A 16,565-nucleotide genomic window follows, 5' to 3' on the forward strand; every position below is an offset into this window, starting at 1 on the left:
TCCTAGAGAGGCTGAGCCCACCTAGCCTTTCCACCTTTGAGGCAGACCTTAGGCCAGTGCATGCATTTATACATGCATTCACTTATGAAATGCTGCTGTGTACTTAACTGCAGGCCACACACTGTAAAGAGCCTGGGGACACAATGGAAGGGGGCAGGGGCACCGTGGGGTGGTGGTTGAGTGTGTTTTGTCATTCAAACTCCATAGGCTGCAGTCTTGCCTCTCCCCTTTACTAGCAGTACAATTTCCCTGCATTGTTTAAGCCCGCTGTGCCTTATTTTCCTCGTCCGAGAAATGGGCATTATAAATATACCCCTGTAAGGATTAAAGGAGAAAATACGTGTAAACAGCTAAGCATAGTACGTGAAGCATGTTAAAAGCATACAAAATGTTAGTTGTTGCTGGTACTGTTTTTTAAAAATCTTATTAATGTTGAATAATGTACGGTTCATGCTCTGGAAAGACTCATAGTCTAGAGTTGAAATGGCAAAGAGACTTTCTCTCCCTTGTCAGCTCTGACTGATAGTCAGTGCTTGGAGTATGACGAATGATTCTGAGGATCAGTTCATACCCATGGGGAAAAGAACATGAGCTGTGTTAGAAACGGGTGTCAGGTAAGGGAGCAGTGGCATACATGCTTGGTGTCAGCTATCTCTGTTACTGAGTGAGTCCCAGAGAGGAGACCTCACAGGCTAGGTGGCTTTGGCAAGCTTCGGACATGTCCTAGGTCTCAGCAGCCACATCTGGAAAATGGGGGAGAGTGACCCACCTCTATGAGTCCCCTGGATTTTGGTGAGGTAATTTTGAGACTTCAGAACAGTGCCTAACACATAGTATCCACTCAGAGTTCTCCTGGTGGTCTGCCTTATCTGCAAAGAGCTTTCTTTTCTTTGTAAGCCATTATCAGTCAAGTATCTCTACTCTGTGTGAGCTCTGGGAATAGTCAAGGATTAGCTGGAACAATCAAATCATTCAAAAATAGAGGATTAGTAGGAAAAAGCTTAATACTTCAAACAATTGGTGAATTGTTCAAATAAATCATGGTAGGTTACACAACATTATATAAAATGTGATTCCATTTTTATAAAAATGTATTAATTCGCATATGACCAGAAAATGATTTGGAAATCTGAACACCATGGAGTTAATGATCTTCCCTGAGTAGGTGGGCTGTGGGTGTAACCCATTAGAGTTCTTAACAGAAGCCAACTTGGGCTAATTAAGCAGAAAAGGAGCTTGTTAAAGGTACGCTGGGGGTATGCAGTCCTCAGGTGAACGTCTCGGGAGCATGACCTGAACTTGCATGGTGGCTGGGCCAGAGCCCCATGTGGGCCAGGATCTTGACCTGCAACCCCACAGTTTCTGAATATAATTAATTCTACTCTGCACCAGAGGGAGGATCAAGACTAACAGTCTTTATGAGTTAAGTGTTCAGGAGCTCAGAAGAACAGAGAAAGAAGTCCTCATCTTCCATCTAGTGGAGTCCACGGGCGGGCAGCTCCTCAGTCCGGTTCCCTGGGGCTCTGCTCCCCGGTGGACAGGTTCTTCTGGTTGAGTTCCAGGGCCTTCCCAGTTGCGTCATGTTTTTTCATAGTCATTAGGGATCTATGTTCCCCAGCCCTTTCTCTCTTCTCATTGGTAGAGTCTGTCTTTCACACCCAACCAGTCAGGAGGGGTCTAGAAATCCTCATGGAGGAGGCGGCTTCTGAGATGAGTTTCAAAGGATAGTTATGGCTTTCACGGCAGGGATGGGGTAGAGAAGAGAGAGGGCAGGATAGACTAGAAGAGGGAAGCCGGTAATCTGGAGAACAGTGATTTGGTTGAAAAACAACTAGGTTGGTGCATAGTCTTGCTGTCTGCCCTATCTGTAATGCCCAAGCTAAGTGCCTGACAGTAGGCATTTAATAAATATTATATAAAGTAATGAATGAGGGAAGGAATCAATGCATTTCTGGTCTGCAGCGGTGGAGGACAGGAAGATCCAAAGCCCAGCTGGGTGGTCAGTATTTAAATTCCTAAGGTATGTAGCCATTGACTTTGCACAACAGTGTGGCTGTAATTCCCCAGTTGAGTCCTAAGAGAGGCCAGCTTCTAGTAGTGGGGAGGGTGGAAGGAAGGAGATATCCCTTTTTTTGCTCCCCTAAGTCAGGGTGAGAGCCTCCAACCATCCAGCTCATGTCTCTTCGCAGCCTCCAGGAGGCCAGGTCCTGATACACAAGCCCTCAGAGGACTGTCTCTTGCCTCCTTCTGATGCCGGGGTTCTTGTTTGTGGAGTCAAAGAATGAACTTCGAAACACTAAACATAGGAAAGCAACTTTATTTAGAGATAAAGCAAGAGGACAGAGCTCCTGGCTCAGGCCAGGAGGGGACAAGAGAGCCCCGGGGTGGTGCATTGTCTAGGGGTTTTATAGCTGGTTGAGAGACAAAGGGCTAGAGATGTACACCTGCTAAGTGGTCCCAAAATGTTTACCTTTGAAGAAACACTAAATGTCTTATTAGTCTTCTGGGTTATTTACAAGAAATTTACTGCTCTCATTTCCTCCCAGGATAGCAGCTTCCTGGTCTGGGAGCATATCACTCAAGGCTGCCTGCTTTGCTCCCAAGGTGGGCTGAGTTATTGTCTGTTTGTTAAAAGAGTATGTTAGGAAAGTTACGTTTTAACAAATTGGGTTTTAAAATGCAATCTTATTTTCAAGGTGGAATCCTTCCTGTTTGTTTTGGGCTTGTTAAATTGCCCAGGTTGCAAATCACTTGACTAGGGCTGGAGGAGGAAAAGCAGCACCTGGGTAAAGTCAGAAAAACAAGCTGGGCCCCCTAGCAGCCAAAGCAAATCCCACAAGGGATTATCTCGCCTTGCTTTCCGAAGGCCCTCACCCCGCTCTCAGCCATGGTCCCTGCGTCACCTCCAGGTCAACCTTGCTGTGCTCTTCACTTTGAATGTTTCCGAAAGAGAGAAAGGCAGCCCCTGACCTCTGGGAGCTGGCCTGGCTCTCACAGCTGGACCCCAGTATTCTCTTGCTGAGCAGAAACAATTTCACAGATCACCAACATCAGACAAAGCCACTCTGCGACGTGATGGGTCAGGACAAAGCAAGACTGCTCTAATTAGGTTTGAACAGAGACAAAACAGGAACATTGTTCAAACCATCAAAGTGGCCAAATAGCCCTCATCCTGGCTAACATGAGTGGCTGCTGCCATCTTCATCAATTACAGCTTTAGCCTTCTGTCCCTACCTTCTAGACTACATTAAGATAACTAATAGGCTAACCATAGTCTAGTGGTTTGAAGTAATTCACAGACCCTGGTTGCCGCATCAGGGGGTGGAGATCATAGGGGGACAACTGAGAACTGTCTACTATGGTGGATCGTGGGGGGTGGGCTGTAAGTCTCCATTTCAATGAACCCACTCCCTCCAGGCTCCCAGTGATTCAGGTGCACTTGGAAGGTAAAGACCCATCCAGGAGGTAGTATAATGCAGTGGGAAGTGTGTGCGTGCGCTCTGCCTGAGTCCCAGTCCTCTCAAATGGCACTTGGGGCAAGTTACTTAAACTTTAAAAGTTTCAGTACCCCTATCTAAAAAAGAGGAGTTATCATAATAACAATAAGAACTATTTCATAGGGCTGTTTTGACAATTAAATGAGAAAACGCATAATGACTACCTGGAGCAGAATAAGCAACCCCAGTGATGCTAGGTTTCATCCTGTTGTGTACATACTTCTCCCAGCTGCAGTTGGAAGGGAGGTTTTCAGGACCCTTCCCGCCCAGTCCTTCCTGTTTTCCTCTTTGGGAATTTCCCAGCTCCTTTGCTGTTGACCAGCATGGCTAGATCTGTTTATGATGTCTTCCCCCTTGGACTGAGAGCATATTAAAGCAAGATACCATGTCAGTTACCATAAGCTAGGTTTTGCTGCGGTAACAAATGGCCCCCAAAGCTCGGGGGCCTCCAAGTGCAAAGGTTTATTTCTTCCTCCCTTTGCATGTCTGTCCTGGGTTGGCAGTGGCTGTGCTCCATGTCATCTTCACCCTGGGACCTGGCAGATGGAAGAAACTCTGTGTGGAACATTGCCAGTCTCGTGGCAGGGTGGGGGGAGTAAAAAGGCAGAGTGAATAATGTGTTGGCGTTAAGTCTGCTGAGAAGTGACACATGTCGATTCCATCTGCATATCGGCAGCCAAAACTAGTCACCTGGCTGCTACTGAGTTCAGCAGGGTGAGGATATAGACATCTTGTAGGAGGTGATCCAGAATCTTCAGGAAATGGTGCTAAAATCAACCATGGAAACCTTATAAAATTCATTTTAGGAATAATAATACTAATAGTAGTCAAGTATCAGGTGTGGTGCAAAGTTCCATTTAATCCTCATAAAAACCCTAGGAGGAATGGACTATTATTTTCCTCATGATATATATTTCTACCATTTTACAGATGGGTAAATCGAGGCACTGAGCTGGCAAAGTCCCGTGACCAAGATTGCAGAGCCAGGTGGAACCTCCAGGGCTGTGTGGGGCATACCTGGGACAGAGCAGAGGACCAGGAAGGAACCGTGGGACAGAGCTCCCGGATTCTTCTGGCTGCTTCTTAATGACCTCCTTTCACAGGGGCTCCATGGAGCCCCATCACTTCCCGTAGCTGACCCTCAGCTCCCCAGCTGAAGATCCTGTGTTTAGGACCTGCTCAACACTATAAAAATGTCAATTAAGTTGATTTAGAAATGCTCCCGGTCTCATTAACAACAAACTGCTGGTGTCGGTGCAGGCAGGCAGGGCTAATAATAAATAATATGAATATTAAAAGATTTCTCATGTCATTAATTTTCAATAATAAATTATCCCCCACCCCCACCCTCTCTCTGGTTGCCAGGGATCCCTTCTTCCCTGGGCAGGCAGAGTCATTACTAGAAGTCTGAGATTTAGCTTGTGCATCTGCTGCAGAGAAGGGATGCAGGCATTGTAGCCTCAGGCCCCAGGAATCACTGGTCCCACGAATTTAAATTGCTAGCAGTTCTGCCACAGACCATACTCACAGTGGGGACCACTGCCCAGCTAGGTATCTGACCCAGGGCAGGCGCCACAGACCGTACTCACAGTGGGGACCACTGCCCAGCTAGGCATCTGACCCAGGGCAGGCGCCCTGTCAATGAATAATGAATGAATTATTCACAAATAAATGAAGGGAATGAGAGGTGTGAACTTACAGTTATACGTCTGAGTATGAGTCTGGATTCGGCTTTTTCCTAGCTGTGTGACCCTGAGTAGGTCACTTAACTTCTCTGAGTGTGTTTCTTCTGGGAAACAGAGTTGGTGATAGTAGCTGTTTTACGGGTTGCAAAGATTGAAAGACATGGTGCATGTTAAAGCACCAGGAGGACAGTCAACTCTTAGTGGATATTATGTATCGTCATCTTTTTTGTCCTCATTATTTTAAATATGACCCCAACTCTGTGGTGGAGGAACTGGAAAGTTCTCTGGTTCATCCCTTCAAAGGAATATTCTGCAACCATCAAAATGATGTTTTGCAAAGACATTTTAATAATAAGGAAAAATACTTATGAATTTCAAAAAGCAGACTGTAGACTGTCACATCTTTGTGATTGCAGTGATTTTAAAACACAAAACTGAGATGGAGATAACACCACAATATTCTTGGTAATCTTTTTCTAGGTGATGGAATAATTTTATTCTCTTCAGTATGCTTTCTGTAGCTTTTAATTTTTTTACAATAAGCATAATTTGTTTACTGTGAACACTTTTCAACATACACAAAAATATAGATTGGTATTAGGAACATGTATTATGACTAGAAACCCATCAATTTAGAGTTGATGATTATTAACATTTTGCCATATTTGCCTCTTATCTTTTTTTCTCTTATGGGTGACATATTTTAAAGTTACTGACATAATATTTTATCCCTGAAGATTTCAGTATGTATCCCTAAAAAATAAGGATATTTTCCTTATTTTTTACTTACCCACAGTACCATAGTCATCTGACAAAATTAGGAATAATTTCTTAATGGTTATCTAATGTGTAGTCCAATTTCCCTGAATGTCCTTCAAAAATTTTTTTTCTTTTAGTAACAGGTTTGTTTGAACCAGGATCCAATTAAGGACCATATGTTCCATTTTGTCATCATGTCTCTTAACTGTCTTTAAATGGAGCACAACATAGTCCCCCATTTCTGTCCACCACCTCGACTTGCTGAACAGACCAGGCCAGTGGTTCTGCTGAATACCCCAGCTTCTGCATTTGCTTTTTCTATGTTTTTGCATTGCTTTTATAATAGGAAAACAATGTGATACAAGGAAAAAATACCCCCTCTGTAGTTCCCAGCCAGTGTCCCAACTGTGTAAGCAATAACGGTGATGCTTTCTGTGTGCGGGCAATGTCCCGGCACCTCATTGTACTCTCTTATTTAATTCTCATCATAAACCCACAGCATTAGTACTCTTTTTATCAATCCCATCACATATATGATGAAACAGAGGCGCACAGGTAAACTCACATGCTGTGGCGGAATAGCTCAGCGGACCAGCATCAAGCCTGCTCACTTAGCCACCGGGCTGTGTTAAAAGAGCTGAAGGAGATGCTGTGAGCTAAGACGGAAGGCAGAGACATCAGTTTTGCCTTCCCCTGGGGATGCTCAGTGCCGAGGAAGCTGTTTCCTGATGCCTGGGGAAAGGTCAGGAGGGAGGGGATGGCACGGCCTCTGCAGTGATTAAATCTGTTCTGCCAGAGTTTGGAGCTGGTCTAGGCGTCTCCGGGGTTTCCTTCTGCTTCCTTGTCTTCCATTCTTAGCGGGTTGGAAGGGTCCTGAGAAGCTTGTGCTTTTCCTTCTCAGGGCTTCATGCTCCCTGGGCCTGCTGTTAATGGGCAAGGAGTCATCAGAGGCAGAAAGCAGCCCTCAAGGGAACCTCCATAGCTGCCAGGGCGAGGGACACGTGGGATTCACCAAATTCCCATTCGTGGGTCTTCATTCATGAACATCCTGGAAAAATCGGGCAAAGCACACTGTGTTTTTGGAAACAAACATGAGAAGAGGCATTTCGACACCTGGGTTTTTGGCTAGATGTGCTGTTGACGCGGAAGGCTGTGCACACTGGCTAGGTAGGTAGCAGCAAATGATTCCCAGGAGAGCTGCTGTGTCCTACTACGACCCAACCCCAAAGCCACGGTTCATTGGTCAAAGTGCTGGCCACCGACCTAGGCTGGACCAATGAGTCATTGCCCCGGGATATTTGGACGTGGGAAGGGAGGGTGGTCAGCCACACTTCCCTCTGGCTTTAGTTCCAAACTGGAAACGGGGAGCATGGATGTGAACAACTCCTGCCTATGGAGGAAGGCAGTGTGGTGAGGAAGGGCGAATACTGTGAGCAAGAGGGACGCCGGAGGCAGGTTCCAGCTGTCCTCAGCATCCAGCTGTACCCCTGAGGCTTGGCTATTCAACCCATTTTTGGCTTCTCTCTTTTTCTGAGACTGTTTCTGCCACCTACTGCTAAGAGGGTAACTGATGTATTAGGTAATAGGACCCTCTCAGCAGTCCAAAGAAGGAGAAAGCTAGAGTGTAGTGCCCCAGGCGCTGAGAAGTGGTGCCTAGGTCCCTCCACCTCATTTTACACCTACAGTCCCACACTGCTAGCCACCTCGCCTCTGGTGTCCCAGCAAGCAGTGGCAAAATGAGCACAAGTCAGGTCCCCTGGCTCCCATCCCGTGGCCTCCTCTACCTCTCCACTTGCCTCTTTTATATGTGGACAGAATATAATAATGACACATGTTAAAAAACAGGTCACTCTTACTACCTGCTGAGTGGGTAGCAAGTCCCTTCCTGTGCTAGGTGATTCTCATGCATTATCTTAATAGTGATCTTATGAGGGAGCTATTGTTTGTCTCATTTTGTGGAGTGGAAAACTGAAATTCAGAAAGGCTAAGCAACTTGCCTGAAGTCACACAGCCAGGATTCAAAGTCAAGTCCTCGTGTTGAATCGATCATGGTGCTCTGCCTTGGCTTTGGCTTCCTGATCTGCTGAGAGTGGCAGTGGCTACATGCTCCTTGGGGCCAGGGCCTTCCTGAGCATGCGGATGAGAGTGAGCAGTCCCCAGAGAGCTGTCGTGGCCTGCAGCTTGCAGCCTGTGGCATGGGAATATTGTTCTTGGACTTGTGTTATTTACCCAAGATTTTGGAAGGCTGCTGCTTGCTTAGGTAACAAATACCTCTGCAAATATGGAGGGAGAACTGACTTTGCTTATCTAGAAGTGGGGAGAGCTCCAGGCATTCTTGGGAAAGGAGTTGGTACAAATACATATGGGTGCAAAAGAGGCCCAGGTTTTGGACATCAGTCCCATGGTAGAAAGGGATTCTAGAAGTCTGTCTGCTAAGGTGGCTTTGGTGTTTATAAATGGAAAGTCTGCACTGTGGTGGACAGGTGATGGCTCACTAAGGTGCCTTCCAAGTTCACAGAGGTAGCAAAGGACAATCTATCTCAAAGTGTCACCTTCTGATCACTTGTGACAGAACCATTTGGGAAGCTTGTTAAAAATGCAGTGTTTCAGGTATTGTCTTGCCAAGGGGTTTCAGCCCCCGGGCAAGTTCAGTATGGATTCAATGTGACCAAAGAAAATGACAGTAAAACGTTCTTGGGGTGAAAGGGTCATACCCAACTTTATTTCCACGGTGGCAGGTCAGTCACTAAAATCTCATCCACTCAGAGTGAGTCTGCATGCAGCAAGCCCGTCTCTGCCTCTGGGCCTCTCTCAGCCCACACAGCCGTCCTCTGGGCCTCTTGGCCTGCACAGCTGTTCTCCTGTGCCTTCCCAGTAAAGATGGAGTTCTTTTTTAGGAGCAGTCACTCTCAGAGAGTAGAGCCAGGAATTTTAATTGGGCGAGCGGCAACAGCGAGCCCCGAGCGGGGTCAGGAAGCACCTCATCCAGCCCCAGCTGGCTGTGGGGCTGCAGGCAATAGTGCTAATGCTCATTGATAATACTAATAGCCACTTCCTGTTGCTCTCTTATTATGAGCAGGTGCTGTGCTACGGAACCCACCTGCATCACCTGATTTAATCTCAGTAATCAGGTGGGTGCAGGGAGATACCACTAGCCCTGTTTTGTTGATGAGGACTCAGAGGCTCCAGGCATTGAGCAGTTTGCCCACCCCCACACAAATAGGAAGAAATACATCTGACATTTGGGCCTGGGCAGAGGGTTTCTAGCATCTGTACTTTTATCACTGTGCTGTCACAGTATCGATACAAACCCAACCATAATGTAGACACCAATGGTAGCTGACATTTATTGAACATTTTCTATGTGGCATACACTGTTGCGATCGATGTACGTAATATATCATCTAATCCCTGCAATGACTCTATGCAGCTGATATTATTATTGCCTCCATTTTTCAAATGAAGAAACTGACCTCTCATTTGTCTAGCCAAGGGGTTATCTTCTCCACTGCACGGTTGCTTTCTGAGAGCTGTCACTTTGAGAAAAAGGGTTACGGTAGGCATGGACTCAGCTCATGCGTGGGGCTGGCTTCTGAGTGAGTCCCTCCCTCTCCCTCTCCGGGAGAAGCTGGGTGCTGGAGGAGCTTGCGGAGGTGGCTGCACAAGTGCCCCACCTCGACCTTCTCAGGAGGCTGGAGGCACAGTCCGCTCCCTGGGGCTCGCCACGCCTGTCTTCCATCAGTCCGGGTTGGGCAGCCTGCCTTCTTGGCAGAGTGGACTACAGCACGGGGCTCCTGGGCCCTGTGTGGCTCGGTGAGCTGTGTAAGGACGGGAGCCTCTGCCAGCGTGTCACTGGCCAGGTCCCCCATGGGCACCATCTGGGATGCACTGAGCCGGAGCGCCAGGTCTGGCCGATGGCTGCCTCCTCTGCCCTGCAGGCCTGACCTCCCGGAGCACACCCCAAGAGCGCTCGGCCCAGGGAAGGTGGCAGAGCCCCGGGGACTGATCACCGCAGGGGAACCTCTGTGTCTTCAGGCCCCAAAGGGTGCTTTCAGACAATAATAAGCGTACTGATAACAGACACTTGCCAAACCCTTCCTGTGGCTGTGCGCTATGCTAAGTGCTTTATGTGCATTGTCTCATTTAATTTACTCCTTATACCCCCTCCTCCCAAATTGCCCCCATTTTATAGAAGAGGAAGCTAAAGCACAGAGAGGGTTAAGGGACTTACCCCAGGTGTTGCAGCTTCTAAGTTTCAGAGCCAGGGTTCAAATGCATTTTTTTTTTTAAAGCGTGGCTGGTTCACGAGTGCTGGATTCTAGTCTTGCTATCCCTTGCTGATGAGTAGTCCCATTCTGCCCCCTGCCCTTCACGGGGCTTCAGTTTTTCCTTCTGTGCAATGCAGTGGTTGGACCACATTTTCAAATTGTGGTCATCAGAACCCTAGGGTTCTGTCGGGAGCTGTGACATGGGTTGGGGCGGGGTTGGTGAAGGAGGAGGAGAAGCTGAGGGTGAGCATCAGACCCCCAGCTTCTTACCCCCTTAAACCTGAGGCAAAGTGCCATTTTTTTTGCCGATTCCTGTCTGAGGGCTGCGTGTGAGTTGGCTTGCAGAAGGGGCTCTGCTGCTTAGTATGCATGTGGATACTTGCAGTTGCCGATCTGGCATTATTGTACCTTAAGAGTGGAGAAAATAAGCCGTGGAGACGGTGAGGGACCCATGTCAAGAGGCCCAGCAAGTTAGTGACTTGGGCAGAACATGTATTGGTTCAGAGTGTGAGTTCTGGAGCCGAACACAAACAGACTCAGGTCCCAGCTTTGCCTGTTGCTCGTGGCAGCCCTGGACAGTCAGTTCTCACCCGCTAGGTGTGTCCCTGGACAGAGTCAGTTCTCACCTGCTAGGCAATCCCTGTTTTCTACCACTGTGGCTCCAGGTGGGGTATTGATGCCAAGTGACTTTTCTGATGGGAGAACTCCACAATGGGGTTTTTCTTCCCACCCTTGCCCCCAAACCCCACTCCCTACTCAAAGGGTACAGGGTACCCAAATACTTTTGGCCTTTCCCAGTTATGCTGTGGATACTCAAGGGGCGCAAGGACAAATTATTGCCTCGAGGGGATAATTTGTAGTGACTTTCCAACTGGCAACCTCTCCTGGAATCCACACCCAACAGAGTCGGTTTTCACAGATAGGGAAATGGCTGTGCTGTGACAAGAAGACGTGGACAGGAGACCATGTGTGACTCTTAGGAGCTGTGTGACCTTCAGCACCATACTTCACATGTCCAGGCTCCAGCGTCTTCACCTGTAAAGAGCAGTGTTGGAGATTTGATGATCCTGATGGGCCTCTGAGGCTTCAGGATGGCGTGCCTCGGTGATCCAGGCACCAGGAAGGATGACCTATCTCCTCAGCGTCCAGACATTTCCCCGAGAAGTCTTTCCCTAAGCGCAGACACATGAATTAGACAGACTGTTGTGATTGACCGAGTCCCCCTCTTTCTCTGTGGGGTGAAGGATGACACTTTTGAGTTCGCCTGGCCTTGGGAAATTGTGCTCAAATGGTCTGGCTTCAGGGCCTCCAAAGTGCTGTCCTGAGGGACTGCTGTGACCCAGCCACAGCCAGGGTCTCTACACCGTGAAGTCTGAGCCCGTTAAGGGGAGTGTCCTAAAGCAGAGGCCCACCCTCCCCTGGGCGCGGAGGCTGCTCCACATTGTCGATGTGGGAGGAGCACTGCAGCGCGCTTCCTCTGGGTGCAGTGATGTGGCCTGTGCGGGGCCTGCCGAGTACCTCCTTGTCCTTTCTCTCCAAGGGGGCATTGCTGATTGTGTTGGTCAGGCTCCAGAGCACGGATGGTGCTATGGTGCCTAGTGCGCAGAGCGACTGACTGGAAAGGGGACACACTTCTGGTTCCTCCAGTCTGAAGCCCAGGTAGTGAAAGGCTTAGGCTCATTTCACTATGGAGGCCTGGCCATTTCTCCCCCTCTGTCCCTTCCCGTTAGCGCTACATACTTAGGTGCCTTCACTTGATCCAAGACTTCTGGTTTGTTAGGCAGTGTGGTCAGTGTCCCACTCACAGTTCCTTGGCTCACCCTGTCTGCAAGGTCGCTTGTAGAAAATTCACATGTACCCCGCTGGCTTCCTGCATTTCTCTATGCCCAGGGTAGGCTAGTAGGGTGGGGAGTTGGTGCTGCAGGAGTGACCCTCAACCAATGGAGGAGGAAGGGGTGGATAAATCCCCCTGCCCTCTGATTCCTTGCCATGCACTGGGGTAATGCTGACGTGAGCTCTACACAGTCTCTCAGATGGTCTTCAGCTGGGCTGGGATGTAGTTGTCCCCCAGTGGCCACCTTCCCATTAACACGCTTCTCCCCTTCCCACATCCTCCTGAGCTTCAGGGATCACCTCCCAAATAAACTACTGTTCTCTGGTCCTTATCTCAGAGTTTCCCTGAGATGTTGTGACTTGTAGCAAGAGATCTCTATTTGGACTTTGTCCACTTTGCTGGCACAGAGCTCCTGAAACCCTCGGAATTTCCTAAGAGATGAGAGCAGAAAGGTGTTTTTTGTTATGTCAATGAGGCGGGCTGCACCTAAGGATGGCTGCCCTTGCTGTGGAGGCAATCGTAAGATTAGAAGTTTGGAACTTTCAGTCCCATCCCTGGGCCTCCTGGGAGGGGAGGTGGCTGGACATTGGGTACAGTCACCAACAGCTAATGAGTTAATCAATCATGCCTATGTAATGAAGCCTCCCTAAAAACCCAAAAGGAAGGGTTCTGGAGAGCTTCTGGGCTGGTGAATGCATGGAGATGCAGGGAGAATGGCTGCCTGGAGATGGCATGGAAGTTACATGCCCTTTCCCTGTGTCTTGCCTATGTGTCTCTTCATCTGGCTATTGATTCGTATCTCTTAATATCCAATGTAATAAGCTGGTAACCTAGTGAGTAAACTGCTTTCCTGAGTTCCGTGAGCCTCTCTAGCAAGTTAATTGGACCTAAGGAGATGGCTGTGGGGACCTCTGATTTATAGCTAGTCAGTCAGAAGCATAGGTAACAGCTTGGACTGGAAATTGGCATCTGAAGTGGGGCAGGCTTGTAGGAATGAGCCGTTAACCTGTGGAGTCTGATGCTGTCTCCAGAAAGATAGTGTCAAATTGAGTTGAATCATAGGACACCCAGCCTGGTGTCCAGAAACTGCTTGGTGGTGTGGGAATCCAATTTCCATTAGAATTGGGTGCAGAAATGTTCTTGGAGGGATACACATGAAGACATTCCTTACAGAAGCTTCACTCTAGTGCTGGAGGCAGAGTGATTTTACTCCCATTTTACTAATGAAGAAACTGAAGTCTGGAAAGGTTAATGACTTTTTACCAAAGTGGTAGAATGTAGGACTCCTGACTCCCAACTTGCTATTCTTTTCTTAATGATATGCCTCGGTGCCTCCCAGGCTCCTGTCTGATAGAAGGGAGGACACTAGGTTGCATCGGGTAAAGAATGTAGAGGTCAAGGGCAGGCCACCTCAGAACGTGCCACGTTGGCATATTATTTTGAATTAAAAGTCAAGTAAGGTACTTGTATCAGACAAAATAGACTTCAAAACAAAGAAAGTAACACGAGACAAATAAGGACATATATAAAGGGGGCAGTCCAACAAGAGGATATAACCATTATAAATATCTATGCACCCATCAGGAGTGCCGGCATATGTGAAATAAATACTAACAGAATTTAAGGAGGAAATAGAATGCAATGCATTCATTTTGGGAGACTTCAACACACCACTCACTCCAAAGGACAGATCAACCAGACAGAAAATAAGTAAGGACACAGAGGCACTGAACAACACATTAGAACAGATGGACCTAACAGACATCTATAGAACATTCCATCCCAAAGCAGCAGGATACACATTCTTCTCAGTGCACATGGAACATTTTCCAGAATAGACCACATGCTAGGCCACAAAAAGAGTCTCAATAAATTAAAAAAGATTGGAATTGTACCAACCAACTTCTCAGATCACAAAGGTATAAAACTAGAAATAAATTGTACAAAGAAAACAAAAAGGCTCACAAACACATGGAGGCTTAACAATATGCTCCTAAACAATCAATGGATCAATGACCAAATTAAAACAGAGATCAAGCAATACATGGAGACAAATGACAACAACAGCACAATGCTCCAACTTCTGTGGGATGCAGCAAAGGCAGTTATAAGAGGAAAGTATACAGCAATCCAGGCCTATTTAAAGAAGGAAGAACAATCCCAGATAAATAGTCTAAATTCACAACTATTGAAACTGGAGAAAGAAGAACAAATGAGGCTCAAAGTCAGCACAAGGAGGGACATAATAAAGATCAGAGAAAAAATAAATAAAATTGAGAAGAATAAAATAATAGAAAAAATTAATGAAACCAAGAGCTGGTTCTTTGAGAAATTAAACAAAATAGATAAACCCCTAGCTAGACTTATTAAGAAAAAAAGAGAGTCTACACACATAAACAGAATCAGAAAGGAAAAACCACTACAGACACCACAGAAATACAAAGAATTATTAGAGAATACTATGAAAAACTATATGCTAACAAACTGGATAACCAAGAACAAATGGACAACTTTCTAGAAAAATACAGCCTTCCAAGACTGACCCAGGAAGAAACAGAAAATCTAAGCAGACCAATTACCAACAATGAAATTGAATTGGTCATCAAAAAACTACCCAAGAACAAAACCCCTAGGCCAGATGGCTTCACCACTGAATTTTATCAGACATTTAGAGAAGACACAATGCCCATTCCCCTTAAAGTTTTCCAAAAAATAGAATAGGAGGGAATACTTCCAAACTCATTCGATGAAGCCAGCATCGCTCTAATACCAAAACCAGGCAAAGACACCACAAAAAAAGAAAACTACAGACCAATATCCCTGATGAACATAGATGCAAAAATACTCAACAAAATATTAGCAAACCAAATTCAAAAATACTTCAAGAGGATCATACACCATGATCAAGTGGGATTCATCCCAGGGATGCAAGGATGGTACAACATTTGTACCATCAACAGCATCCACCACATTAACAAAAAGAAAGACAAAAATCACATGATCATCACCATAGATGCTGAAAAAGCATTCGACAAAATTCAACATCCATTCATGATAAGAACTCTCAAGAAAATGGGTATAGAGGGCAAGTACCTCAACATAATAAAGGCCATATATGACAGATCCACAGCCAACATCATACTTAACAGCGAGAAGCTGAAAGCTTTTCCTCTAAGATCAGGAAATAGACAAGGATGCCCACTCTCCCTGCTTTTATTCAACAAAGTACTGGAGATCCTAGCCATGGCAATCAGACAACATGAAGAAATAAAAGGAATCCATATTGGTAAGGAAGAAGTCAAACTGTCACTGTTTGCAGATGACATGATATTGTATATAAAAAAACCCTAAAGAATCCCCTCCAAAACTACTAGAACTAATATCTGATATTCAAAGTTGCAGGATACAAAATTAATACACAGAAATCTGTTGTATTCCTATACACTAACGATGAACTAGAAGAAAGAGAAATCAGGAAGACAATTCCATTCACAATTGCATCAAAAAGAATAAAATACCTAGGAATAAACCTAACCAAGGAAGTGAAAGACCTATACTCTGAAAACTACAAGACATACTTAAGAGAAATTAAAGAGGACACTAATAAATGGAAATTCATCCCATGCTCTTGGGTAGGAAGAATTAATATTGTCAAAATGGCCATCCTCCCTAAAGCAATTTACAGATTTAATGAAATCCCTATCAAAATACCAACAACATTCTTCAATGAACTGGAACAAATAGTTCTAAAATTCATATGGAACCATTAAAGACCCCAGATAACCAAAGCAATCCTGAGAAGGAAGAATAAAGCAGGGAGATCTCACTTTCCAACTTCAAGCTCTACTACAAAGCCACAGTAATCAAGACAATGTGGTACTGGCATAAGATCCATAGACCAGTGGAACAGAATGGAGAGTCCAGATATTAACCCAAGCATATATGGTCAATTATTATACAATAAAGGAGCCAAGGATATACAATGGGGAAATGACAGACTCTTCAACAGCTGGTGTTGGCAAAACTGGACAGCTACATGCAAGAGAATGAAACTGGATTACTGTCTAACTCCATACACAAAAGTAAACTCAAAATGGATCAAGGACCTGAATGTAAGTCATGAAACCATAAAACTCTTAGAAGAAAACATAGGCAAAACTCTCTTGAATATAAACATGAGCAACTTCTTCATGAACATATCTCCCCAGAAAGGGAAACAAAAGCAAAAATGAATGAGTGGGACTATATCAAACTAAAAAACTTCTGTACAGCAAAGGACACCATCAGTAGAACAAAAGCATCCTACAGTATGGGAGAATATATTGATAAATGACAGATCTGATAAAGTTGTTGACATCCAAAAGCTCATGTACCTCAACAACAAAAAGCAAATAACCCAATTAAAAAATGGGTGGAGTATCTGAACAGATACTTCTCCAAAGAAGATATTCAGATGGCCAACAGGCACATGAAAAAATGTTCCACACCACATCACTGATCATCAGGGAAATACAAATTAAAA

The sequence above is a fragment of the Manis pentadactyla genome, chromosome 10 (genome assembly GCF_030020395.1).
Source record: "Manis pentadactyla isolate mManPen7 chromosome 10, mManPen7.hap1, whole genome shotgun sequence".
NCBI classification, from domain to species: Eukaryota; Metazoa; Chordata; class Mammalia; order Pholidota; family Manidae; genus Manis; species Manis pentadactyla.